General features: G+C 41.4%; 1 protein-coding gene across 8 annotated transcripts in view; it reads right to left on the minus strand.

Annotated features, from left to right (window-relative positions):
* Positions 1–26,873, minus strand: part of LOC145511619 (uncharacterized) — a 138,082-nt gene that overhangs the window by 18,047 nt on the left and 93,162 nt on the right. The window contains exons 1-2 of one of the 8 annotated variants that reach the window (XR_014057999.1): positions 4,190–4,347; positions 3,369–3,895 (exon numbers count right to left, since the gene is read on the minus strand). The exons of 4 other annotated variants lie outside the window; for them this stretch is intronic. The gene's annotated coding sequence lies outside the window, so the exon portion shown is untranslated. Of the gene's footprint in view, positions 1–3,368; positions 3,896–4,041; positions 4,797–26,873 lie in introns of those variants that run through there. 3 more of the 8 variants (XR_014058004.1, XR_014058003.1, XR_014058005.1) reach the window with 3 other exon arrangements.

A 26,873-nucleotide genomic window follows, 5' to 3' on the forward strand; every position in this document is an offset into this window, starting at 1 on the left:
TTGACTAAACAGACCTTTGTCGGCAAAATAATGTCTCTGCTTTTTAATATACTGTCTAGATTTCATAGCTTTTCTTCCAAGGAGCAAGCGTCTTTTAATTAAAAATTTCATGGCTGCAGTCACCATCTGCAGTGATTTTGGAGCCCAGGAAAATTAAGTCTGTCACTGTTTCCATTGTTTCCCCATGAAGTGATGGGACCAGATGCCATGATCTTCGTTTTTTGGAATGTTGAGTTTTAAGCCAGCTTTTTCACTCTCCTCTTTCACTTTCATCAAGAGGCTCTTTAGTTCCTTTTTACTTATACCCAAAGAAAACCATAATTCATAAAGACACATGTACCCCAATGTTCATTACACAGCTATTTACAATAGCCAGGACATGGAAGCAGCCTAGATGTCCATCAACAGATGAATGGATGTGGTACATATATATAATGGAATATTATTCAGCCATAAAAAGAAATGAAATTGAGTCAGTTGAAGTGATGTGGATGGACCTAGAGCCTGTCATACAGAGTGAAGTAAGTCAGGAAGAGAAAAACAAATATCGTATATTAATGCATAATATGGAATCTAGAAAAATGGTACTGATGAATCTATTTGCAGGGCAGGAATAGAGGCACAGACATAGAGAACAGACTTGTGGACACATGGAGGGAAGGCGAAGTAGAGACAAGTTGAGAGAGTAGCATGGACATAAACACACCACCATGCGGAAAATAGAGAGCTGGCAGGAAGTTGCTGTATAGCACAGGGAGCTCTGTGATGACCTAGACAAGTAGAAGAGGGGAGTGGTGGCTCAGGATGAAGGGGATATATGTATACATATGGCTGATTCATGATCTTGTACAGCAGAAACTAACACTACATTGCAAAGCAATTATATTACAGTCAAAAATAAAATTTTAAAAATTTAAAAAGAAATGATATAGTCACTCTGGGAGATAGACTGGTGGTTTCATAGACAACTGAGCATACTCTTACCATACACTCCAGCAATCACACTTCTTGGTGTTTACCCAAGGGAATTGAAAACTTATATTCACACAAAAGTGTGCACAAGGATGTTTATAGTGGCTTTAATTATAATTACCAGAACTTATACACAGAGTACATCATTCGAAATGCTGGACTGGATGACTCACAAGCTGGAATCAAGATTGTGGGAGATACATTAACAACCTCAGATATTCAGATGATACCACTTTAATGGCAGAAAGCAAAGAGGAAATAAAGGATCTCTTGATGAGAGTGAAAGAGGAGAGTGAAAAAACTGGCTTAAAACTCAACATTCAAAAAAACAAAGATCATGGCATCTGGTCCCATCACTTCATGGCAAATATACAGAGAGAAAGTAAAAACAGTGACAGACTTTATTTTCTTGGGCTCCAAAATCACTGCAGACAGTGACTGCAGTCATGAAGTTAAAGCTGGAAGAAAAGTTATGACCAAGCTAGACAGCATATTAAAAAGCAGGGACATCACTTTGCTGACAAAGGTCTGTATAGTCAAAGCCATGGTTTTTCCAGTAGTCATGTATGAAAGTGAGAGTTGGACCATAAAGAAGGCTGAGCAATGAAGAATTGATGCTTTCAAACTGTGGTGTAGAGAAGTCCCTTGGACAGCAAGGAGATCAAACCAGTCAATCCTAAAGGAAATCAGTCCTGAATATTCATTGGAAGGACTGATGCTGAAGCTGAAGCTCCAATACTTTGGCCACCTGATGTGAAGAGTCAACTCTTTGGAAAAGACTCTGATGCTGGGAAAGATTGAGGGCAGGAGAAGGGGATGACAGAGGATGAGATGGTTGGATGGCATCACCAACTCAATGGACCTGAGTTTGAGCAAACTCAGGGAGATAGTGAAGGACAGGGAAGCCTGGCATGCTGCAGTCCATGGAGTTGCAGAGTCAGACATGACTGAGCGACTAAACAATGAACAACAAACTTGGAAGCCATCAAGATGCCCTTCTCTAGGTGAATGGATAAATAGTCTGTGGTACATCTGTGGTATGCTTTTTATATAGATGCAGAAGAATTTATTGAAATGCCAGACAAATATTTTGAAGCCATTGTATTTGCATTTCATGGACATGAGAATAAAACATTTGTAAATTTCAATAACAGTTAAATCTTGGTTAATTGTGGATTATCCATTAACATTTTTTTTAAACTTTGGATCAGACTTAAATTTGACCTACACCTTTACAGCTCTCCTGGTGACAAGTTCATTAGTTTAATTAAAATTAATTTGAACTTTGGTCTAAACAAAAACACACCGGGAAAATAAAGATGTAAAGGAACTTTATCAAGCATTGCAAAACCAGCTAGAAATTACTTGTAGTTTTCTAAGTGAGTATTATCTCTGTCAGTATCCTTGATTGGAAGTAATCAAGATGCCCTTCACTGGGTGAATGGATAAATAATCCATGATACATCAGACGAGGGAATATTATTCAACACTAAAAAGAAATGAGCTATCAAGTCATGAAAAGACATGGAGGAAAGTTAAATGCATCTTACTAAGTGAAAGAAGGCAATTTGGAAAGCTACTCGCTGTATGATTCCAATTATACGGCATCCTGGGAAAGGCTAAACCACAGAGAGAATAAAAGATCAGTGGTTACCAGGGCTTAGTGGGGAGGGATGAACAGGCAGAGCACAGAGGACTTTTAGGGCCGTGAAGCTGCTCCATATGACACTATAGAATACATGTCATTGCAAATTTGCCTAAACCCATAGAATGTACAACATGACCCCTATTGCAAACTATGGACTTTCAGTGATTATGATGTGTCAGTATAGGTTTATCAATTGTAACAAACATACCACCCTGGTGTGGGGCTGTTGATAATGGCCCATACAAAAGGTTTTGTATGTGTGGGGCAGGGGTATATGTACCTTTCCCTCAATTTTGCTGTGAATCTAAAACTGCTCTTAAAATGCTGTTAAAAATCAATAATAGATATTTCCCCGGAGGTCCAGTGGTTAAGACTCGGCACTCCCAACGGAGGAGGAATGAATTCGATCCCTGGTCAGGAAGCTAGATCCCACATACCACAACCAAGATCCATTGTAGCCAAAAAACAGTCAATAATAAATAACATACAGAAATATATATGGGCTTCCCTGGTGGCTCAGATGGTAAAGAATCTGTCAGAGATGCAGAAGACCCAGATTTGATCCCTGGGTCGGGAAGATCCCCTGGAAAAGGAAATAGCAACCCACTCCAGTATTCTTGCCTGGAGAATTCCGTGAACAGAGGAGCCTGGTGGGCTATAGTCCATGGGGTCACAGAGAGTTGGATACGACTGAGTGAGTAACACACACTAGGAATATATAATATATATATGTATGTATATCACACACCTGAGTATATGGAATAACCAAATAAGGAAGATTCCTAGGTTACAGCTGGTTGTTCCCGTTTCCATAGATGTGACTGTTGTTGTTGTTATTGTTCAGTCGCTAAATCGTGTCTGATTCTTTGCAACCCCAGTGCCTGACTACAGCACGCCAGGCTTCCCTTGTTGTTGTTCAGTTGCTCAGTCATGTCCAACTCTTTGTGATCCTATGGACTGCAGCACACCAGGCTTCCCTGTCCTTCACCATCTTCCAGAGTTTGCTCGAACTCATCTCCATTGAATCGGTGATGCCATCCAACCATCTCATCCTCTGTCGTCCCCTTCTCCTCCTGCCCTCAATCTTTCCCAGCATCAGGATCTTTTCCAATGAGTTGGCTCTTTGCATCCATCAACCAAAGTATTGGAACTTCAGTTTCAGCATGAATATCCAGGGTTGATTTCCTTCAGGATTGACCTCTGATCTCCTTGCTGTCCAAGGGACTCTCAAGAGTCAAGAAGACATGATCGTTTACTCTACAGTGCTTAGCTGTCCTGCCAAGATCATATAGTGGTTAGTTCTCTGCATTGTATTTACCTGTCTGGCACCTCCACGCCTCATCCTGCACGCTCCAGATAGACTCTCTCCCTAGAGATGAAGAGTAGGAGGAGGGATAGTAAAGGGCAGGGGCAGAGCTTACCTGAGAGGTACTGTTGTGTTTTGGCCTTGGTGCCCTGTGGACTCTTCATGGTGTGTATTGGTGGGTTCACCAGAGACTTCCCTCGAGATCTCTCACACAATCCCCTTAACACATCTGACACTCCCTCCACTCAGCAATTGTTACCAACCTTTAGCACTCTGTTTCTGACAGGTAACACCTTCCAGGCTACCTTCTTGAGCAGAATTTCTCTAAACTTGCTCCAGGCCATAGTTCACACTGGATTCATTGGAAATATGCACCCTTTCTTTCCTACAAACTGGGGGGCAGGCCACTCACTAAGCAGCCACTTTTCTGTGCTCTGTCATCACTCAGGTCAGCTAGCTCCTGCAGTCTTCTGTGTGGTCACAGATATCTATGGCATCACAGTCTCCAGACTTGACATGCCCACCCTCATATTCATAACTCTTCTCTTCTACAAGTACAAAAGCACTAATTACTTTAACAATTCTCTATAAGATATCCTTTCAAGGCTGTATCAGTGATCCATTGCCGTGTAACAAACCAAAACTTGTGGTTTTAAAAACATTTACTTAACTCATGCATCTACAGGTCGGCTGATGGCTCTTTATCTTGGACTCATGTATGTATCCTCAGTCAAATGCCAGGTCAGCTGGTGACAGGCTAGTCTACAACAGTGCCCTTTCACGTGAAGCCGTTGACTGACTGTTAGCTGGGGTGATGACTAGGCCATGTGTTTCTCATGTTGGGCTTCCCTGGTAGCTTAGCTGGTGAAGAATCCACCTGCAAGGCAGGAGATGCTGGTTCAATCCCTGGGTCAGGAAGATCCCCTGGAGAAGGAATAGACTACCCACTCTATTATTCTTGGGCTTCCCTGGTGGCTCAGATGGTAAAGAATCCGCCTGCAATGCGGGAGACCTGGGTTCAGTCCCCGGGTTGGGAAGATCCCCTGGAGGAGGGTATGGCAACCCACTCCAGCATTCTTACCTGGAGAATCCCCATGGACAGAGGTGCCTGGTGGGCTACAGTCCATGGGCTCACAGAGTCGGACATGACTGAGCGACTAAGCACAGCCTGGACTTGTTCACTTGGTAGAGGCATGATTCCAAGAGAAACTGTGGAAATGTGCAAGGGCTCACAAAGTTTAGGCTCAGAACTGTCTCACCATCATTTCTCCCGCACTCTATACAGGCCAAAGAACATCACAATGCTTGATTCAAGGGGTGAAGAAATAGGTTTCATCTCTTGATGGAAGAAATGACATGTTCAAATGGCAGAAAGTATGGAAACAGAGAGGAGGTTGAAAGATTGGGGACATTTTTGTAATTCATCTACTACACAGGCAATTTTCTATTTTGGTCTTTGTAATAAGCTCTAGCTCATGTGGATCCCTCTTAATGCTATTTTTATTAGTCTAGCCTAAGATGGACATTAATTTGTATGAGAAACCACAAAGAAAATTTCTGACTAACACTGATATTACTATTGACTAGTTTCTTTCCCTTGCTCCTGATGCTGTTATGCCACTGAACTCATGTAGCTATTTTTCTGGCTCATTGTTCAGAACATTACACATGTAGAGGAGGCAAAAAGAACTTCCTCTTCCCTCTCAGGTCTATCAGCTGGGGCATGCAAAGTAAAAAGACAAAAGGCTGATTAACGGGAATAAAAGCATTTATATTTTATTGTTGTCAATTTTTTAATTTTACAAGCATGGGGTAGTGGGGAGGGTCACAGAAAGGAAGTGAAAAACCCAAAGAAGCATTCAGACTTTGAAACTTATATACAATTTTAACAAAGGGTGGTAAGTTGCAGAGAAGTAACTAGACAAAAAAATGGCATTGCAGAGGTGGTAAATTACGGGAAGGTAAACATGTGAGGAAACTAATGGTAGATAAGTGTTGCTTAGTAAAGCTTCTCAAGCGGCTCAGCGGTAAAGAATCCATCTGTGAATGCAAGAGACTCAGATTCAATCCCTGGGTGGGGAAGATCCCCTAGAGGAGGAAATGGCAACCCACTCCAGTATTCTTGCCTGAAAAATCCCAAAGACAGAGAAGCTTGGCAGGCCACATCTGTGTGATGGCACAGAGTCAGAACAACTGAGCACGCACGCACATAAACACACACACGGTAAGAATTGTGTACAGACTCAATTTGGTGCCCTCTCCAGGGATGTGATGTCTGGAGTGATCAAGAGTCATTCTCCTTTTCCTGATAAGAAAGAGTGAGACACCTTTGCAAAGAGAAATTTATGTTAACTTTATGAAAGGGAAATTTATGTCCTGCTTTTAGACAGACAGAGTCTCTGTATTTCTTAATTGCCTTCAGCTCACACTATTCCTTATGCCAAAGTAGAATATTTAAGGATGCCATATCCTGATCTTCTTTATATACATACATTCCTGTTCAATTTCTTCTTGCTGGTCTAGGCCCATTTCTTCACTTTGAGAAGCCTGAAAGTGTAGTCCGGGCTGTTTCCTATCAGAAAGTATAGGAAAACTGGGACCAATCAAACATGAAAGTTCTTGGTCAAAGAAACAGCTCACTCCACACTTATAAGGCCCCTCTGACCTCATGCAGCTCAGAGAAGTAGAATCAAGAGCTGTGGTCTTATTAGTTTGTGGTGGGAGGTCTATGGTTCCTGTTAAAAAGACCCTCTTTATCCAGAAGAAGCCAGTAAGACTCAATACAGATGTGTGGTACAAGTCAATCCAGCAGTCTTTTGTAGATATAAACCTAAGACAATTCAGAAAGTGATACAAGAGGAAAGACAAAAAAAAAAATCAGACTGGACTGCTACATGCAAAAGAATCAAGCTGGATTACTCTCTCATCCCAGGCACAAAAATAAATTTAAGATGATTTAAAGACCTAAACGTAAGACCTGAAGCCATAAAACTAGAAAAAAATCACGAGCAGTAAGCTCTTTGACACTGGTATTAGTAATGTATTTTTAGATATGTCTCCTCAGGCAAGAGAAACAAAAGCAAAAATAAACAAATGGGACTGCATCAAACCACAGTGAAGGAAGCCATCACAAAATGAAAAGGCCACCTACTGAAAGAGAAAAGATAGTTGCATACAATATATCCAATAAGAGGTTAATATTCAAAATAAACAAAGAATTCATATAATTCAACATCAAAAAGTAAACAACCCAATTTTTAATATGAGCAGAGAACCTGAACAGACAGTTTTCCAAAATAGACATACAGATGGCCAACAGGGACATTAAAAAGTGCTCGACATCACTAATCATCAGGAAAATGCAAACAGAAGGCATGGGTATCATTTAAAAGACCACATATAACAAGTTTTGGTGAGGATGTGGAGAAAATCCTCACGCACTCTGGGTGGGATTGTAAATTGGAGTAGCTGCTATGGAAAACAGTTCTGGAGATTCCTCACCAAAAAAAAAAAAAAATTGAACTATCATATGATCCAGAAATTCTACTTCTGGTACGTATCCAAAGAAAACAAAAGCACTAATTAGAAAAGACATGTGCACCTCTATGTTCATTACAGCATTATTTACAATCCAAGATATAGAAGCAGCCTAAGTGCCCACCTCATAGCTGAATAGAGAAGATGTGATATGTGTGTATATTTATACACACACATTAATATGGGGGCTCCCCTGATGCCTCAGTGATAAAGAATCCACCTGCCAATACAGGAGATGCAGGTTCGATCCCTGGATCAGGAGCATCCCCTGGAGGAGGAAATGGCAACCCACTCCATTATTCCTGCCTGGGAAATCTCATGGAGAAAGGAGGCAGACTGCAGTCCAAGGGATCTCCAAAGAGTTGGACACAACTTAGCAACTAAAAACAACAAACAAAAAAAAAAATAAATAAAAATAAAAAAAATAAAAATAAAAACAACAAACAGCTAGACAGTTAGATATACACAGTGTGAAATATTTGTTGCTGTTTTTGTTCAGTCGCCAAACCATGTCCAACTCTTCGTGACCCCATGGACTACAGCATGCCAAGCTTCTCTGTCCTTCACCATCTCCCAGAGTTCACCCACGTTCATGACCATTGAATTGATGATGCCATCCAACCGTCTCATCCTCTGTCACCCTCTTCTCCTTCTACCTTCAGTCATTCCCAGTATCTGGGTCTTTTTCAGTGAGTCAGCTCTTTGCATCAGGTGGCCAAACTACTGCAGCTTCAGCTTCAGCATCAGTCCTTCCAATGAGTATTCAAGGTTGATTTCCTTTAAGATTGATTGGTTTGATCTCCTTGCAGTCCAAGGGACTCTCAAGAGTCTTCTCCAGCACCACAGTTGAAAACATCGATTCTTCAACGTTCTGCCTTCTTTATGGTCCAGCTCTCACATCTGTACATGATTACTGGAAAAACCATAGCTTTGACTATATAGACCTTTGTTAACAAAGTAATGTTTGCTTTTTAACACACTGTCTGGGTTTATCATAGCTTTCCTGCCAAGAAGCAATGGTCTTCTAATTTCATGGCTGCAGTCACCATCTGCAGTTATTTTAGAGACCAAGAAAAGGAAATCTGTCCCTGTTTCCACCTTTTCCCCTTCTATTTGCCACATAATGATGGTACCAGATGCCATGATCTTAGTTTTTTTAATATTGAGTTTTCAGCGGGCTTTTTCACTCTCCTCTTTCACCCTCATCAAGAGGTTCTTCGGTTTCTCTTTGCTTTCTGCCATTAGAGTGGTGTCATCCACATATCTGAGGTTGTTGATATTTCTCCCGGCAATCTTGATTCCAGCTTGTAACTCATCCAGCCAGGCTCTCTCATAATGTTCTCTGCATATAAATTAAATAAATAGGGTGGCAATAAGCAGCTTTGTCTGCTCCTTCCTCAATGCTGAACCAGTCAGTTTTCCATACAAGGTTCTAACTGTTGCTTCTTGACCCACATGCAGGTTTCTCGGGTGACAGGTAAGATGGTCTGGTTATCCCTACCTCTTTAAGAATTTTCCACAGTTTGTTGGGATCCACACAGTCAAAGGCTTTAGAGTAGTCAATGAAACAGAGGTAGATGTTTTTCTGGAATTCTCTTGCTTTCTTTGTGATCCAGCAAATGTTGGCAATTTGATCTCTGGTTCCTCTGGCTTTTCTAAACCCAGCTTGAACATCTGGAAATTCTCTGTTCATGTAATGCTGAAGCGTAGCTTAGAGAATTTTAAGCACAACCTTACTAGCATGGGAGATGAGTGCCATTGTCCGGTGGTTTGAACATTCTTTAGTACTGCCCTTCTTGGGAATTGGGATGAGGATTGTCCTTTTCCAGTCCTATGGCCACTGCTGGGTTTTCCAGATTTCCATGACATACTGAGTGCAGCACTTTGATAGCATCATCTTTTAGGATTTTAAATAGCTCTGCCGAAATTCCATCATCTCAGCCATTAAAAAAAAAAGAAATCTTGATACTTGCAACAACATGGATGGACCTAGAATGTATTATGCTAAGTGAAATGAGTTAGGCAGAGAAAGAAAAATTATACTTTTATACATGAGATCTATACATGTAATTAATCTTATACATGGAATTATTACTTATACATGGAATCTAAAAGACAAATGAGCAAACATGACAAACAGAAACAGAGTTATAGATACAGAGAACAAACAGGTAGTTTCCAGAGGGGTGGGGGTAAGGAAAGAAATAGATGAGGGAGATTGAGGTACAAACTTCCAGTTGCAAAATAATGAGTCACTGGTAAGAAACATATAGTGTGGGGAATAAAGTCAATAATTATGTAATATCTTTGTATGGTGACATATTGCAAGTAGGCTTATCAAGGTGATCATTTTCAAATGTATAGAAATATTGAATCACTATGCTTGTAACAGGAACTAACATAGTGTTGTAGGTCAATTGTACTTCAAAAACAAACTAATAGAAAATGATATCAGATTTGTGGTTACCAGAGGTAAGAGTAGGGGAAGGGGGAATTGGATGAAGGCAGTAAAAATGTATAAACTCCCAATTATAAGATAAACTAGAGGTGTTTACCACAACCTGATAAATGTAATTAACATGGCTGTGTGTTATATATGAAAGCCATTAAGAGAGTAAATCTTAAGAGTTCTCATCACAGGGAAAAATAATTTTTTTATATTTCTTTAATTTTGTATCTATATGAGATGATGAATGGTCCCTAAACTTACTGTGATAATCATTTCATGATGTGTATAAGTCAAATCATCACTCTATACACCTTAAACTTACACAGTGCTGTATGTCAATTATATCTCAATAAAACTAGAAGAAAAAAATAAACCAAAGAGTGGGAACAGTAAAGGAATCAATCAAAAGGAAGAATCCAGAAAAAGAAAGAGAAATTAGTGACAATTAATTACAAAGGGGAAAAAGCATATTGGGAAATAAGACAGGAGCAAGGAAGTGGGACAAATCTCAGGTTCATTTCCTGCTAGTCCTTCAGAGTGTGAAATCTATTGCCTATTCGGCAGACAGTTTTAAAAGGCCCTCCTAATTCCAGTCCCAGCAGGTAGGCATTTAGAGGGGAAGGCTGTCTGATCAGCTGAGTGGATGGGTAGTATCTGGAAGCCTCTAGGCAGCCATTTCCATCTCTCTTCTAAGGGAACCAGTTACTGTTCTGTCACCAGAAGAATGCGTCCTAAAGACTAACGGTCCAGACCACACAGAACTGAAATGGCTCTTCACAGGGAGCCTTTGTAGAAACCAAAGCTGTTGGCGTGGATCTTAGGGATGATTCTGCTGGATGAATATCAAGCATAATTCAACAAGCATAATTCAACAATGCATTAGCTCTTTTGGAAGCCACATCTACCACTGACTCTGAATGAGCTTGTCTTCTGAAATCCTAAGACATTTCTTCTTGTGTAGTCCACAGCTCTCCTATATTATATGTGGGCTGCTTTTCTCTAACTCTTTTCTCAAAGAGGCTTTCTGATTAGAGAAAATGCATGTTCACACATAGACTGAACAATTACGAAGCAAACACTATAAAGGAAGCGTGAAGGAGTTACAGCAGAAAGCCTTCACAGAGGCAGGAGGAGACAGTGACGTAAAGACCTGGGCCCATCAGTTTCCTGTGACTGCCATCACACACCAGGTGGCTTAAAACAACAGAAATGTATTCTCTCATAGCTGTGGAGTTTGGAGGTCTGAATACAAGGTGTTGGCAGGTCCATGCTCCCTCTGAGATTGTGAGTAGCATGACCTCTTGTCTCTTGTAGCTTCTGGTGACAATTCTTGGCATTCCTCAGCTTGCAGTAGCATCATTTCAAAAGTCTCTGCCTCTCCTATCATATGGCCATCTCCCATGTGTGTATGTTTCTCTGTCCAAATCTCTCTTTCTATAAGGACGTCCATCAGCTTGGATTTTTGACCCACCCTAATCCAGTGTGGCCTCATCTTAACTTGATTACATTGGCAAAGACCCTATTTCCAAATGGGGTCACATTCACAGATTCTGGGCAGATGTGAGTGTTTGAGGGACACTGTTCAGCCCAGTGCAGGGGTGAATAGCAATTTCCCCAGCTTTACTAAGAGTAGAATAAGAAGAAATAGATTTAAAGTAGATTGTGAAATACTGAGGTTTCTTAGGCAATAGCATAGTGAATCTGGGCTTCACAGGTGGCTCAGATGGTAAAGAATCTGCCTGCCAAGCAGGAGACATGGGTTCAATCCCTGGGTCGGGAAGATCCCCTGGAAAAGGGAAGAGCAACTCAGTCCAGTATTCTTGTCTGGAGAATTCCATGGACAGAGGAGCCTGGTGGGCTGCAGTCCACAGGTTGCAAAGAGTCAGACACGACTGAGTGACTAACACTACCACTGCTATAGGATGAATTCAGGGCTCTGGGCTACCAGTAGTCTACCACCAACTCTTGGGTGTATACAGGCCTATGTGACAACTCCTACTCATCTGTGTTCTACTCATCTGACCACAATGCCACCTCCCATTCAGAGTGACAATCATCCTTTACCCTGTATGTCCCTGTAAGTGGTACCCCGGATAGTCATCCATTCCCTCTCAGGCTTCACTCCATGGGTCAGGCAGTCCCTGACTGCCCTGCCTACCTCTCCCAGGGGCTTTCTGAGACAGTTGCCCAAGTGGCTACTCCCAACTGATACTCTCTCCAATCTCAATCAATTTGACAACACCATGCTCTCCCAAGTGGATCATAAGTCGTGTTGGATGGAGGTGGGTTGGGTGAAACCACTCTTCCCATCCCACCCCTCTCCTATCTTTCCTCCTAGGGGCATTGTGTGCAAAGCAGGAGTTGGGTCAACACGAAAGACATCACATCCTAGGAATGCAGTGATTACAGCCCAAAGTGTTTCAAGAGAAGACTGTGTTGTTTTGTGTTCATTCAATAAATTTCTGAGTGGTAAATTTAACACAACCAGAAAAGAAAGTATCACATTTTCCTGCATGCTCTGGGTGAGACTTGCAGTTGACATGGTCAGCAACGAAGCACAGAAATAAGCTCTGATAGAGTCAGAAGCCAGTGTTCACTGGCAACATAATGAATGATGCAGCCTCGTGAGTGGTAAGATAACATTTATTAAATAAAAGGTACTAGGGAAATTCAGAGGCAAGAAGATTGATATTATTTTAATATAAATGGATTCTGAAGAGCCAGGGCAAAGTAATTGCAGCCTTACTACCTTTTCATGTGATAGGAAATGTGAAATTAGCCTGAAGCATCAAAGAGATGGTCCCTGGATCTGAACAGGAAAAAAATGGCCCCTGGACACCATGAAGCCTCTTCACTTCCACCGGCGGGACAATAAACAAATACATAAGAACTTCAGCTGTAGTCCTAAATCTTCATCAACAAATCACTGCATCTCCCATGGATTTTGTATATGAATTTTGTAATACATCTTTTACTCAAAAATGTCATATAGACAGAGGTCCCACACACACAAAAAAATTGCAGTGTCCCTTGTGGAGCCCTATACCAAGGTCACAGGTGCAAGGCCTTGTACCAAGGCCACAGACTCAGAGTCTGGCACCAAGGTCATCTCTGGAACTGACTGAGCCCCATAGCAACTATTTCCATGAGCCCCTCCTGATCTAAACCGGCTAGCTTCTGGACCCCATGTTAGGTAACATACCTGCCCTATTACCCACCCTATAGCATTCTAACCAATCACCTAATGCCACCATTCCAGCAGGAATTTTGTCTTAAAGCTATAAAAATTGGCCACTAGCCCACGAAAGCAGTGGCTCTCCCTTGAGCTGGCCCACTGTTGTAACAACTCTGATAAATTCTATTCTCCTTTCATTCTGCCTCTGGAAATTCTTTTCCAACCCACACACAGACCATGACATCCCTGAGTAGCTGAGAGGGGATGGGTGCTGTGCGAAAGTAGAAATGCTCTTCATAGACAGAGCACAGACAACTCATCCAGGGAGGAGGGCAGGTGGAGTGTGTGGACACAGATGCAATTAGCTGGGTAGATATGGTGATGGAAACATGTAGAAATCCTCTTCTAATTGCTTCTGTTAGTGAGACAGGCAGCAAGCTGAGAGTAAGGACTACAGAAGAGGCTTGAGATGAGAGAAATAGATATGAAATAGCTCACTCAAGGAGCGGGAGCATAAATGAAGTAGGAAAATGTAATGAGACTGCCAAGCAGCAATAGAGGCCCACTTGAGGTTAGTGGCCATAAATTGGAAGGGGCTCCAGTCAGCAGGATCACGAGCTTTACCAGCCATGCTCAGCTGAACAGACACAGAATCAGTAGAGACTTGGATTTAAACAGGGTTTTGCCAAGAGAATATGATGAAGGGAGAAAAAGAAAGGAAATTAAGAGTATATATTGTTGTTCAGTCACTCAGTCATGTCCGACTCTTTGTGACCCCATGGACTGCAGAACTCCAAGCTTCCCTGTCGTTCACCATCTCCTGGCACTTGCTCAAACTCATGGCCATTGAGTCGGTGATGCCAACCAACCGTTTCATCCTGTGCTGTCCCCTTCTCCTGCCTTCAATCTTCCCCAGCATCAGGGTCTATATATCAAGAGTATACATAAGGGACTGATAAAATTTCGACCATGGAGCCCAAGTCTGGTAAGGTGGCAGGTGAGGACATGAAAAGGCTGTGAGAGACGGTGAGAAGTGGAAGGACTGATGGACTGTTGGTGCTAGTGATGCTGGAGAAGTCATGCGTCTGGGATACTTAGAGGTAAACTACAGAGAGAGAACTTCAGAGTGGTTTGCTTAAAACTAGCATGTAGATGCAGCAGAGTCATTGGTAATGGTGAGGTCCAGGGCATGGCCAGGAAGTGGAGGCTGAAACAGGGTGTAGGGCAAGATCATTGGAGGAGGGAATTCCCTGGTGGTCCAGTGGTTAGGACTCCACACTCTCACTGTCGAGGGCCTGGGTTCAATCCCTGGTGGGGAACAAAGATCCCACAAGGCACAAGGTGCAACCAAAAAAATTCACTGGAGGAAAAGAAGCCAATGAACTGAGAGGTCAGAGTACTAGAATAGTTATTTTTGCAGATATTGAAAACCTCCAAGATTACAGTGAGTGGTTCTAGTCCTCTTAGCAAGCATGATATTGAACATGCTTCTAGGAATGAAGAACAGAGGGAGGTTGGGTTGGAAGATGTCTGTCACAGGAGAAATACAGGTTACAATCTGATTGAAATTCAAATCCAGGGTTTTCAGGAAGAAGATAAGGAGAATGATCTGGCCACGGCAAGAAGAATCAGGAGGAGATGGAATCTATCTCCAGGCTCCATAGTGTGAACAGTATGTCAAAGAAAGCAACCTCCAAATGAGAGGGAGGCAGAGAGGCCAGTCATGAGAGCAAGATGATAAAGGGAAACTTCAGAGAAGAGGCTGGAGAGAGAAGGTTGATGACTGCCCTTGAGTTCCAGAGGGCAGAGTAGAGCAGATGATTTAAGTGTCCTTTTTGTTCATTTGGTTCTACCATAAAAGCGTATCCCATTTGTGATAAGAACATTTTTTCTAATATGTGACTTGAAAATTTGAGGAGTTGGGTCAGGGAGATAAGGTCAGAGAAGGCCGTGCACAGAGCCTTACAGGCATCAGAGTCCTGGGGACAGAGGGGTGAGCAGGGAGACTGAGACAGCTAACTCTGGGACGATTCATTCTGCTGGTCTCCAGGCAGGGAGGGGCCAACGCTGGGAGAGCTGTGGGGGAGGGAGTGGAAGGGAGTCTGCAGGGCTCTGGGGACCCTGTTTCCCTTTTGCCCACAGAGGTGGAGACCTCCAGGAGGGCAGGTCTCACCTGCCGTGTGTGGATTTCATCACTCATTGGGTAGGGAAATGACAGATGATTTAAGTGTCCTTCTTTTTGTTCATTTGATTCTACCATAAAAGCATATCCCATTTGTGATAAGAACATTTTTTTCTAATCCCAGAACCCTCTAATTCTTTCACCTACTGTATGACTTTGAATTGGTCATTTTTTTAAAACACAGATCATCTCCACTTATTCACAAAATTGTGAATCAACTATACTTCCATTTAAAACCTGAGAACAGAAGATTAAAGTATTTCCTGCACATACCATTAGAGGAACATGTTCTACCATTCACATAGCACAGGCTCTCCCACACATATATAAATCTACATTCCAGAATCATTACCAATTGGCCTAGAATCTAGACTTTCCCTGCTGTCACTAAAATATTTAACCCTTAGGAATGACACTGCTCTAACTCCCTTCTAAGTGTTCTATTTCTCTGTATTAACTCATCAAAATCGAGATAATCCTGAAGAGAACCAGAGCAAACAACCATGAGGAAGCAACTGTTTTAATTAAATCAACCTGAGGAAGGAGACGGTGCCAAGTCTCCCAGGTACCTATTTCAGGATGCTGGAACGAATTCATTTGTGAGAAACCAACAAAAGTCAATCCAAATTATTTTGAAAGCATTATGAGGTAGATTATTACGAATACCAGGAGAAGCTACTCACACAGACCCAGCCCCTTATAAAGCCAAAGACAGAACATTTCCTTCTCCACTAATGACAGGAAGGTACACTACATTGACCGGTCCTCTTGTGAATTCCTTCCCAACAAGAGAGCTCCATCAACACTCCCATAAAATCTGTTCCTGTATAACCAACAGACTATTCGACTCTCCAAATTGCAAAAAGGACTTCTAAATGGGTCCTTTAAGAATAATATGTGTTTCCTGAAAAAAGAAATTGGAATGGCCGTTTGGAGTGTTGAAAGCTTGTATTTATTCAGGGAACAGGAACTTCTTTTGGAATTATTTTCCCCTGAAATGTTCAATATTGTTGCTATATTTTAAAAAGAGACGGGGAGAGAGAGAGAAAACCCTCCCGGCAAGTATTAACTAGCCCGTCCAAGCCCTGCACCATGACAGCAGCAAGGCCTCCCTTGGCCTGGACTGGGGAGCATTACCAGTGCTCCAGTGTCCCAGGCCGTGTGCCAGCTTTTACAAGACCAACTTTAGTCCAACTCCTTTCTAATCCAAAGCCCATTAACCTGGACCCCTTGTCAGGTCTGTTTGTGCCTTACATCTAGCTTTAAAGGAGAATGTTCTGGGTCAAGAGATGATTTCTAATATTTCCTCTTTTAAGTTGTCTAAAATTCACAGACGGATGTAATTAGACAGCAGGCAGATCACTGGGGACAGGATAGCTGCCCATCTGTCTAATGAGACTTGGAGGCTCAGCTTTACTGAACTGCAGATTCTAGTCCCCATCCAGTTGGCCAGAGGTTATTTCCACAATATGTTTCTATTTTCTTCTTCAGCTACATTTAAAACTGTGAAAGCAAGGGGGCCCCTAATCCTTCCTCAGGAGCAAAAGTGATGCGGATCTTACCGGGAAGACTTTTTCTGGGCCCAGCTTAAGTTTTTGTTGGCTCAGCATTGACACATTTTTTCCTAAGTGTTTCCTCTTGGAGCTCAGTGGACTGTTGAGTTCAGTCTTGCTATTTGTGCTTCAGATGCTTGAAGAGAGTTTATATACCCACTCCTATCCCTGGCTGGCTGCATTGTAACATACCTAACTATTTCGTTGCTCTTTTTTTGTTTAATATTTATTTATTTGGCTGTGCTGGGTCTTAGTTGCGGGAGGTGGGATCCTCTATCTTCCTTGTGGCACGTGGAATCTTTAGTTGCAGCATGTGAACTCTTAGCTGCAACATGTGGAATTTAGTTCACTGACCAGGGATCGAACCTGGACCCCCTGCATTGGGAGCATGGAATTTTAGCCCCTGGACCACAGAGAAAGTCCCTGTTCCATTTCTTAATCTCCCTGACCCCTATTCTGTCCCTGTATATAACAGGATAAATCTATCCTCAACTAATTGTGGCTTCTGAATTTCCTGTTATTTTTCAACAGTTCCCTAGCATTTGGTGAAGAGCAGCTGTATTGGCTTGCTATTGCTATGCAAAAAATGACCATAGTATCTCAGTGTTTACCATTAACCATTTATTTAACTTACACATCTGTGGGTTGTCTGGATCCAGCAAGGCTGTATGACTGGAATGGTTCATCTGGGTTGGCACTGTTTCACATGTCTTTTGTCGTCCTCTATGGCCAGAGGGCTAACTGAGCCATACAGCCTTGCTGGGTCCAGACAACTCACAGATGCATAAGTTAAATAAATGTGGGAGACCTGGGTTCGATCCCTGGGTTGGGAAGATCCCCTGGAGAAGGGAAAGGCTACCCACTCCAGTATTCTGGCCTGGAGAATTAAATGGACTGTATAGTCCATGGGGTGGCAAAGAGACGGACATGACTGAACAACTTTCATTTCATGGCCAGAGGGCTGAGACGTGTTCTCCTCACAGCAATGACAGAATACAGAAAGGAAAATGGAAATACACAAGGCCTCCTTAAAAAGAAGTGCCACACCATCACTTTCACCCTTTTTTATTGATGAAATCAAATCATATGACCAAGCAAGAGGGAAATAGACTCCATCCCTTTAGCAGGGCAACTGCTGAGCGGATAGAGCGAATTAGCCAAGATGGCGTGTTCAGGCTCTCTCACCCCACGTTTTGTAAATAATGGCTGTGTAACAGCTGAGATCACTCATAGCTCTGTGCATGCGCGTCACGGGATACTCGCTTGATCACGGGCTACTTTCTGCTGGAGGGATATGTGAGCTCCACCTAAGAAGCGGTGGTATTACTACTGCCTCATGGCTGTGTCCGTTGGGTTAACTACAAGAGGACAGAATATAGCATGAATACTGGTACGTCTGGGGCGTCAGCCAGGAGAGAATAAACATGTCTGCAGTTCCTACGGCTCCTCGAGTGTCCTTCCAGCTTTTTAGTTTGTGCCTTGCCTACCCTGGGTTCAACGAACCATGTGGACAGTGTGAACAGCGAGGCAATGGGAGCTGTGAGAAAGATCAGCAATACAGCTGCAGAGTCACATGTCTAACGGCATGGATACAGGAAAAGATGAAAAAAATAGTCACAATGGCCAACGCATCTGAGCCATAATACAAGCTTCAGTTTAAGATCTGGTATCTTTCATTGTTCCATCTGAGTACTGCCAATTACCTTCACAGCATCACTGATGCTCATCCGAGATCTTGAAGCCTCCAAGGACTTATAGAACCTCATTTACCAAGTGCCTGACAGAATGGAGATGGAACTTGTTTAGGAGAGAATCATTAAACCTCTCCAGAACCAGATCAGGATGATGACTGGGGCACTGAAGAACAATAAAAGTCATTCCAAACTCATCGATGAAACAATAATAATAATGATAGAGGTTACCTACAAGGAAGTGGAATAGGGGCAAGAATGGGAGGGAGAATTTCATGGCAAATCAATTGATACTTTCAGGTTCTTTGAAAAAAGTGAATGTTAAAGCTACTCATAAACTTAATCTAAAGAGAAATAAATAAATAGTGGGCCAAGCTAGGGTGGAAGTTGGGATAGTTTTTGTTGATCATCTACTATGTTCTAAGCCATTTATATACAGCCTTTCATTGATGGCATCACCACAAGGTTGCCAGGTATTATTGTTACCACTTTCAAAGGAGGAAATTGTTCTAAAAGATCAAGGAACTTGCCAAATATTACACTGAATTTTTAATCTGAATCAAAAATATTTTTAAACTGAAAACGTTAGTTTCAAACCCATATTGGTCCTAATCCCAATCATCTATATTCTATTCAATGAAAGAAAGTGAAAGTGTTAGTCGCTTAGTCGTGTCCGACTTTGCGATCCCAAGGACTGTAGCCCACCAGGCTCCTCTGACAGGCAAGGACACTGGAGTGGGTTGCCATGCCCTCCTCCAAGGGATCTTCCCGACCCAGGTATTGAAATGACAGAACAGCCCTTGGAGAAGGAAACAGCAACTCCAAGGACAGAGAAGATTGACAGGCTACATCCATGGGGTCGCAAAGAGTCAGACATGACTGAGCGATTTCATTCACTCACTCTGGCATTGCAGGCAGATTCTTTACCATTTGAGCCATGAGGGAAGCCCACGGTTTAAGAATTCTCTTACTGCTTGTAATATATATAGTCAGACAAAGAGACAAACTCATCATATAATTATCTGAGGGAAAAAAATCTGCAAGAGAGGTAGTTATATGAAAAAACCAAACAGCAGAACAGGTTATATAATATATTATCTTTTGGTGTTTAAAAAAGGCAGTGGAGCAAGGGTAGGTAGGGAAGAAAATATAAGTCTGTATTTCTCAATGTATTTGCTATTCTATGCACGAAGAAACTCTAGGACAACACCTAACAGACCAAGGATAGAGGTTACTTACAAGGAAGTGGAATGGGGCAAGAATGGGAGGGAGAATTTCATGGAAAATCAATTGATACTTTCTGATTTTTTGAATAAGGCAAATGTTAAAACTACTCAATATTATTCTAAAGAGAAATAAATAAATAGTGTGCCAAGCTAGGGTGAAAGTTGGGACAGAAAGATGAAATAAGGCTTTGAGAAGTTTTCACTACAAAGCTCCATCAAAAGGGCAGTGGAACACATGTAAACCCATGGCTAATTCATGTCAATGTATGGCAAAAACTATTACAATATTGTAAAGTAATTAGTCCCCAACTAAAATAAATAAATTTATAAAAAAAAAAAAAAAAAAAGGGCAGTGGAGGCTTCCCAGGTGACTCAGTGGTAGAGAATCTGCCTGCCAATGCAGGACATGCAAGAGATGCAGTTTCTGGGTTGGGAAGATCCCTTGGAGAAGGAAATAGCAACTCCAAGGACAGAGAAGACTGGCAGGCTACACCCATGGGGTCGCAAAGAGTCAGACATGACTCAGCAAGAGAAAAAAAAGAAAAAATGATTTTCTTTTTTTAGAAAAGTGCAGCAGATTAGAAGGGCATTTAGAAATCCAAATGACCCTCCATTCACTATCAGACCATCATTTCAACAGGAAAATGTATGGCATACACAATCCCATCTAAAACAGTGCTATGGAGATAGTGACCTAGAGCTTTTAAAAGGAGATTCCGTATCATCCCTCTGCCCTCCATGTTGACCAGTCCTGCTGTATGTATCCCCAAATTGTAAAGCCATTTAATCTGAAGCCTTGAATCCCCTTGAATTGTACTGTGGCAGATTCTCAGTTCTCTTTCTTCCTCCTGTAGAATTCTTTTTCCTGATGTTCTTGTTTGAACTTTCTTTTTATCGTTTATCAGTTCCTTATAGCTCTTTTTTACAAATTCATTGGAATTATATCTCTTGAAGCAGTGACTCTTTTTACCATTTACAGATTGTTGTTAAACATATATTTAGTGTGAAGTTGGCTATAAAGTGGACATTTCTTATGCAGTATAACTTGTGTATGTAAATGAGTGTTTTTGTTTCAAAGTAGTCACTTCAGGAGGTTATGCCCACAAGAATTTAAGAGGTTATACTCATATAACTCTGTTTTCCTTTGCCATCAAGTAAGGAACAGAATGATACTTAGTCTTGCCAAGTCCAACCCTTAAAACTTAGACCTGTGACAACCTTTCTGAAATCCTCAGGTGTTCATTCTTTATAACCCCATACTTCCCAATCATAGCAGAGTTTATTTGCCAAAAATGGTTGTAACAGCATCTCCCATCCACATATTATTCTTCAATAACTTTGACCTTTTCTCCATCAAGAAAGGGTCTATATTCCTTCTCCCTCAATCTGAGAAGGCTTGCAACTAGAGTAGAAGAGACGTTATGTGACTCACAGAGTTAAATCTTTAAAGTGTTACCGTTACTTCCTGGTTCCCTTTAGAATTCACTCTTGGAGTGCAGAGTGAATTCATATGAAGCCCAAGCAGCCGCAGGGAAAGGCCATGTATAGGTGGTCTGGCTGACAATCCCAGCTAAGATCCCAGGCAACATCCAGATCAAGTACCAGACACATGGGTGAATGAGTCTTCTGATGATTCTAGTCTTCAGCCATCAATCTACCCTCAGTCTTCAAGATGTTCCAATTGACATTTACTGTCCCAGTTCCAAATTTTCATGAAACTAAGGTGAGAGATCTATGCCTGCTCAGAATTCTTAACCCACATAACAACATGTTTGCTGTTTTATGCCACTCAGTTTAAGATGGTATGTAGTGTGGCAATAGTATCCAAAATAGATTTTGATACCCCGAAGTAGGGCACTGCCAAAATAAAACCTAAAACATATAGCATTGACTTTGAGACTGGTTGGTTGGTGAAAACCTGTAAGGCTTAAAAGAGGTTATTCATGAGGGATTAAAGGAAAGTTTTTCAAAATGTTATTGGAAACTGGAAGAGAGGGGACCCTTCTTATTTAGAGACAGAAAGTTTAGCAACATTGTCACTGTAGTAATGTGGAAAATAGGACATATATCTAACAAACTCAATGATCTAGGTTAGGAGAATTCTAGGCAGAATATTTTTTTAATTTTTATTTTGTATTGGAGTATAGTTGATTAACAATGTTGTGTTAGTTTCAGGTATGCAGCAAAGTGATTCAGTTATACATTACACGTATTTATTCTTTTTCAAATTCTTTTCCCATTTAGATTATTACAAAGTATTAAGCAGAGTTCCCTGTGTTATACAGTAGGTCTTTGTTAGTTATCTATTTTAAATATAGCAGTGTGTACAATAAACCCAAATTGCCAATCTATCCCTACCCTGCACCCTTCCCCCCGATAACCATAAGTTTATTCTCTAACTCTGTGAGTCTATTTCTGTTTTGTAAATAAGTTCATTTGTATGGTTTTTTTTAGATTCTGAATATAAGCAGTATCACATGATATATTTCTTTCTCTCTGACCTGCTTCATTTAATATGAATCTCCAGATCCATCTTTGTTGTTGCAAATGGCATTACTTCATTCTTTTTAATGGCTGGGTAGTATTCCATTGTACATATGTACCAATCTTCTTTATCCATTCATCTGTTGATGAACATTTAGGTTGCCTCCATGTCTTGGCTGTTGTTAACAGTGCTGCAATGAACATTGGGGTGTGTGTACCCTTTCGAACATGGTTTTCTCTGGATATGTGCTCCAAGAATGGGACTGCTGGATCATGTGATAACTCTATTTTTAGTTTCTTTAGGAACCTTCATTCTGTTCTTCATAGTGGCTATACCAATTTTCATTCTCACCAACAGTGTGGAAGAGTTCCCTTTTCTTCACACCCTCTCCAGATTTTATTATTTGTTGAGTTTTTGGTGATGGCCATGCTAACTGGTGTGAAGTGATAGCTCATTGTAGTTTTGATTTGTATTTCTCTGATAATTAGCAATAGTAGCATCTTATCATGTCCCTGTTGGCCAACATTGTATGTCTTCTTTGGAAAAATGTGTATTTAGGGCTTCTGCCCATTTTTCTGATTGGATTGTTCATTTTTTTTATATCGAGCTGCAGGAGCTGTTTGTAAATTTTGGAGATTATCCCCTTGTCAGTCGCATCATTTGCAAATATTTTCTCCCATTCTGTGGGTTGCCTTTTCATTTGGCTTATGGTTTCCTTTGTTGGGCAAAAGCTTTTGAATTTAATTAGGTCCCATTTATTTTTGTTTTTATTTCCATTACTTTAGGAAACCAATCCAAAAAGATATTTCTGCAGTTTCTGTTATCTAGGCAGAATAATGAAAATGACATTTGGATTCTTCTTGCTTTCAATAACGAAATGTGAGAAAATAAGAATGAAATGCTAAATATAACGGTCCAAGGACTTACTAGGTTCAAATAGAAAACATTTCTCATTCCCAGCCTCTCCAACAGCAACCAATTCTTAAATTAAGAAAAGATCTCAGGCCAAAGATCAAATCCAGGGTAGAGTTTGATTTAAGAGACTCTAAGATCCTTTATTCAGACTTCAGAGAACATTTCAGATAGGCGACAGGCCTTTTAAGGATCTTAAAGACATACTTCACAGATTTTCTCTGTTAAACAATATGGTTCCTAAGAACCATAAGGACATGGTCCCACAGTAGTGCCAAGTGAGCCTGAGAGAGGAGGGTGCTTATCTCAACGAGTTTTGTAGGTATGGTTTTTGTTTAATGGAAATAATAGAGGCACAGGAAACTCGCAAAATCGTTTAATGAATTATATCAGATTTGATATAAAAGGACAGAAACAAGAAGCTTTTGATTCTTTGACCTACTATTTGTGGTAAATCAGAAAAACTACTCAGTGATAAGCACCAGCAATTTCTTATAGAAAAGGAAGGATGACTCAGAGGGTGGAACCAAGAGAACAATTCCCAAGCAGTAGGGATAAGCCCTGACCGAGGAACTGACAGTATATGCCAGGTTAATTTCCAAATTGCTAAGGACCAGTAACTGCTGTGTACCACTCATTTTCCCCTTCTCAAATAAGAGGGCTGTAATAGCTACATAAGGCCTTGTCCCTCCAATGTATATCGGGTGGGGAGGAGGAGGGTGGGTAATTTGTCTCGGCACCAGAGGCGCTGCATGGAAGAGCTTCATCCACACTGGATCTGATTTAAATAATGAGATCCTGGACTTCAAGCTGATGCGAAACTGGGATGAGACTTGGGGTTCTTGGAGAAGGGGATGAGTAGATTCTACACGTGAGAGGACTGTGAACTGCTGTGGCCAGAGAGAGGGTGGATGGTGGCAGATAAATTTTCCAATCCTGCACATTCTTACAAATCAACTTTGACACGCCTCCCATTGAGAATGGTGGTTATGTTCCCTCTCCTTAACTATGAGGTGGGAGTGGAGCCTATAAATGACACCGTGTGACTTCCAATAGGTTGTTAAAAGCTGTGCAGCTGAAGCCTGGTTCCCTTGGGGATGGTTGCTCTTGAAACCAAGACACCATGCTGTGAGGAAATTCAAGCAGCCGCTTGAAGAGGCCACATGTGGGTGTCTTGGCTGACAGCCCCAGATGAGGTCCCAGCGGACAGCCAACGTCAACCATGTGAGTTGGGACATGTGAGTAAGTTGGCTTCCAGCCCCGAGCTGTTGAGTTTTCCCAACCTTTCCGTCTGCCCACTTGAGGCCCAGACACCATGGAGCAGAGGCGAGCTACTACTGCTGTGGCCATGTACGGACTCATGACTCACAGAAATCCAGGAGCGTAATAAAATGGTTTTTGTTTTGTCACTCAGATTGAAACAGTATGTTACACAGCAATAAAACCAGAACATCTATGAAGTCACTGCCAAGTGCAGTATCAAACCTTAATAAACTTTGGAGATACGCTTAGATTTCAGTACCAGGATCATCCTTTGCCAGCTGTGTAGCTGTGGGCAAGTCCCCTAGATAATTATTACTGCCTCATGGGTTGATTGTAAGAGTTTAATGGGATAATACACATAAAGTACAAAGTAAAGTATGTGACACCTACTAACACTCACTAAGTGTCTGTCACCTGTGATTACTCTTCACCCATGTCTTTATCATTGCACTCACTGTTGAAATTACCTACTTTTTTTCTTTCTCTCCCAGTAGACCATAAGCTCCATGACACTAGAACTTATTTTTTTCTTCAAAATAGTTTAGTGCCTAACTCAGGCTGCTTGGTAGACTACTTTAAATCCCAAATAATAGAATGTGTCCAAAAGTGGTATTACCAAAGTTTAATTATACCTGATTAACTTCTGTTTCAATTCACATCCACAGAGCACTTAATACACGTATTGTCATAAGTCATCTTCTTAGCAACATTATAAAATCTTATTTTCATTTGATAAATGAAGAAACTGAAACTCAAGAAAATTAAGGACTTGCTCAGCCTCACCAATGGGAGTTCAGGTTCATCCATGCTGACTTCGCCCCCCACCCCCACCCCCGCCAGCATTTCCTCCCGCACGTCAGCTGACACAGCGGAACCCTCAGGATCCCACCCTTCCAATTTCCCCTTCATGGACAAATTTCCATCCTTGGAGATGGTCAAAAATCAGATAAAGATTACACAAATAAAGAGGATATCTATTTTTTTTCCTCCAAAACCAGACATGACAACACAGTAATGACAGGTTTTCTTGCAAGTTCTAGAAACTCTTCCAAAATAAAAGCACAATGGTTTTAGCAATTTTGGATTAAATACCCAAAGGTGAAGAGACACTTTTTCAATGTACTCCTCTATGGTTGAACGTCATATTTTCATTCTTCTAAGTGTTCCCTGTAACTATTACACATTGTCTAAAGGGAATATGAAGGTTTGGAAAGATACTTTGTAATCTTTCACAGAGGAAGGTGGAAGGCAGTGAAGAAAAGGCAAGGAAAATAGTTTCAAGTTGTTGACTCATTTCATAGTCAATGAATAGCCTTGTTACTCCCTTAAGTGGTAGATCCATCAAGAAGAGGATATTCAAAATATATTCTAAATGGCATTTTATGGAGGAGGGAGGAGAGGAAGACTTCAAACAATTTAAGCAAGGTTTTTTTTCACACTGCTCCCATCTTGAAAACTATTTATATAAAGGAACGCCTAAATACTTTTCAGTACTTTGAAAAAATATTATGACTAAGTATGAAAAGAGTGGGTTTCAGACTTCAAAAAAAGCAATCCCTTCTCTCAGATCAAGTGAACTTCACAAGAAAATTTCTACTCTTAAAGTGTTAGCCTCTTGATGATTTTGAAAGGTCAGAAATGAAATTAAATAGAATTTACTCATTATTCTTTGGTTTGGTAAACAAATATTTAGAGCGTGGCTACTAATAGTAGTTGCTTGGAATACAATGATGAGTCCCGAAAACATCATCCCTGCCTTCAGAGCCCGTACAGTCTAAGAGAAGAGGTAAACCTTGCAGTAACTGCCAACTGGGATAAGTGCTATGAAGGAAAACTAGAGGTGGTAATGGACCATAAAGGAGGAGAATACGCTAAGCCATGGAAAGATCTGTAAGGCTTCTCCAAAGGGTGACATTTGAACTCAGACCAGGATGGTGTATTAGTTTCCTGTGGCTGCCATAACAAAACTCCCCAAACCACAAGTCTTAAAATGATAGAAGTTTATTCAATCACAGTTATGGAAACTAGAAGTCCAAAATGAAGGTGTCAGCAGAGCCCCAATCCCTCTGAGACCCTTCCTGGCTTCTGGTGGTGGCCGTCAATCTTTGGCATACCTGGGCTTGCAGCTGCACCACTCTAGTATCTGCCTCTATTGCCACGTGGTTTTTCTCCCTGTGTGTCTCTTAAGACCTTCTTTTATGGACACCTTCATATTGGACCAAGGGCCCACCCTACTGTGGTAAGACCCCAACTTAACTAGTTCATCTGCAATGACCCTATTGCCAAATAAGATCACATTCTGAGGGACTGGAGACCAGAACTTCAACATACCTATTTTGGGGACACAATTCAACTCATAACAGATGGTTAGGACCTAACCAGGAGATGATAAGTGAGCCCGAGGGAAGGGCCTGTCAAATGTCCTATGGCAGGAAGGAGGATGACATTGGAGGAACAGAAAGAAGGCAAGATGA

The sequence above is a fragment of the Giraffa tippelskirchi genome, chromosome 6 (assembly GCF_054371585.1).
Source record: "Giraffa tippelskirchi isolate mGirTip1 chromosome 6, T2T-mGirTip1v1.2.pri, whole genome shotgun sequence".
Lineage (NCBI taxonomy): Eukaryota > Metazoa > Chordata > Mammalia > Artiodactyla > Giraffidae > Giraffa > Giraffa tippelskirchi.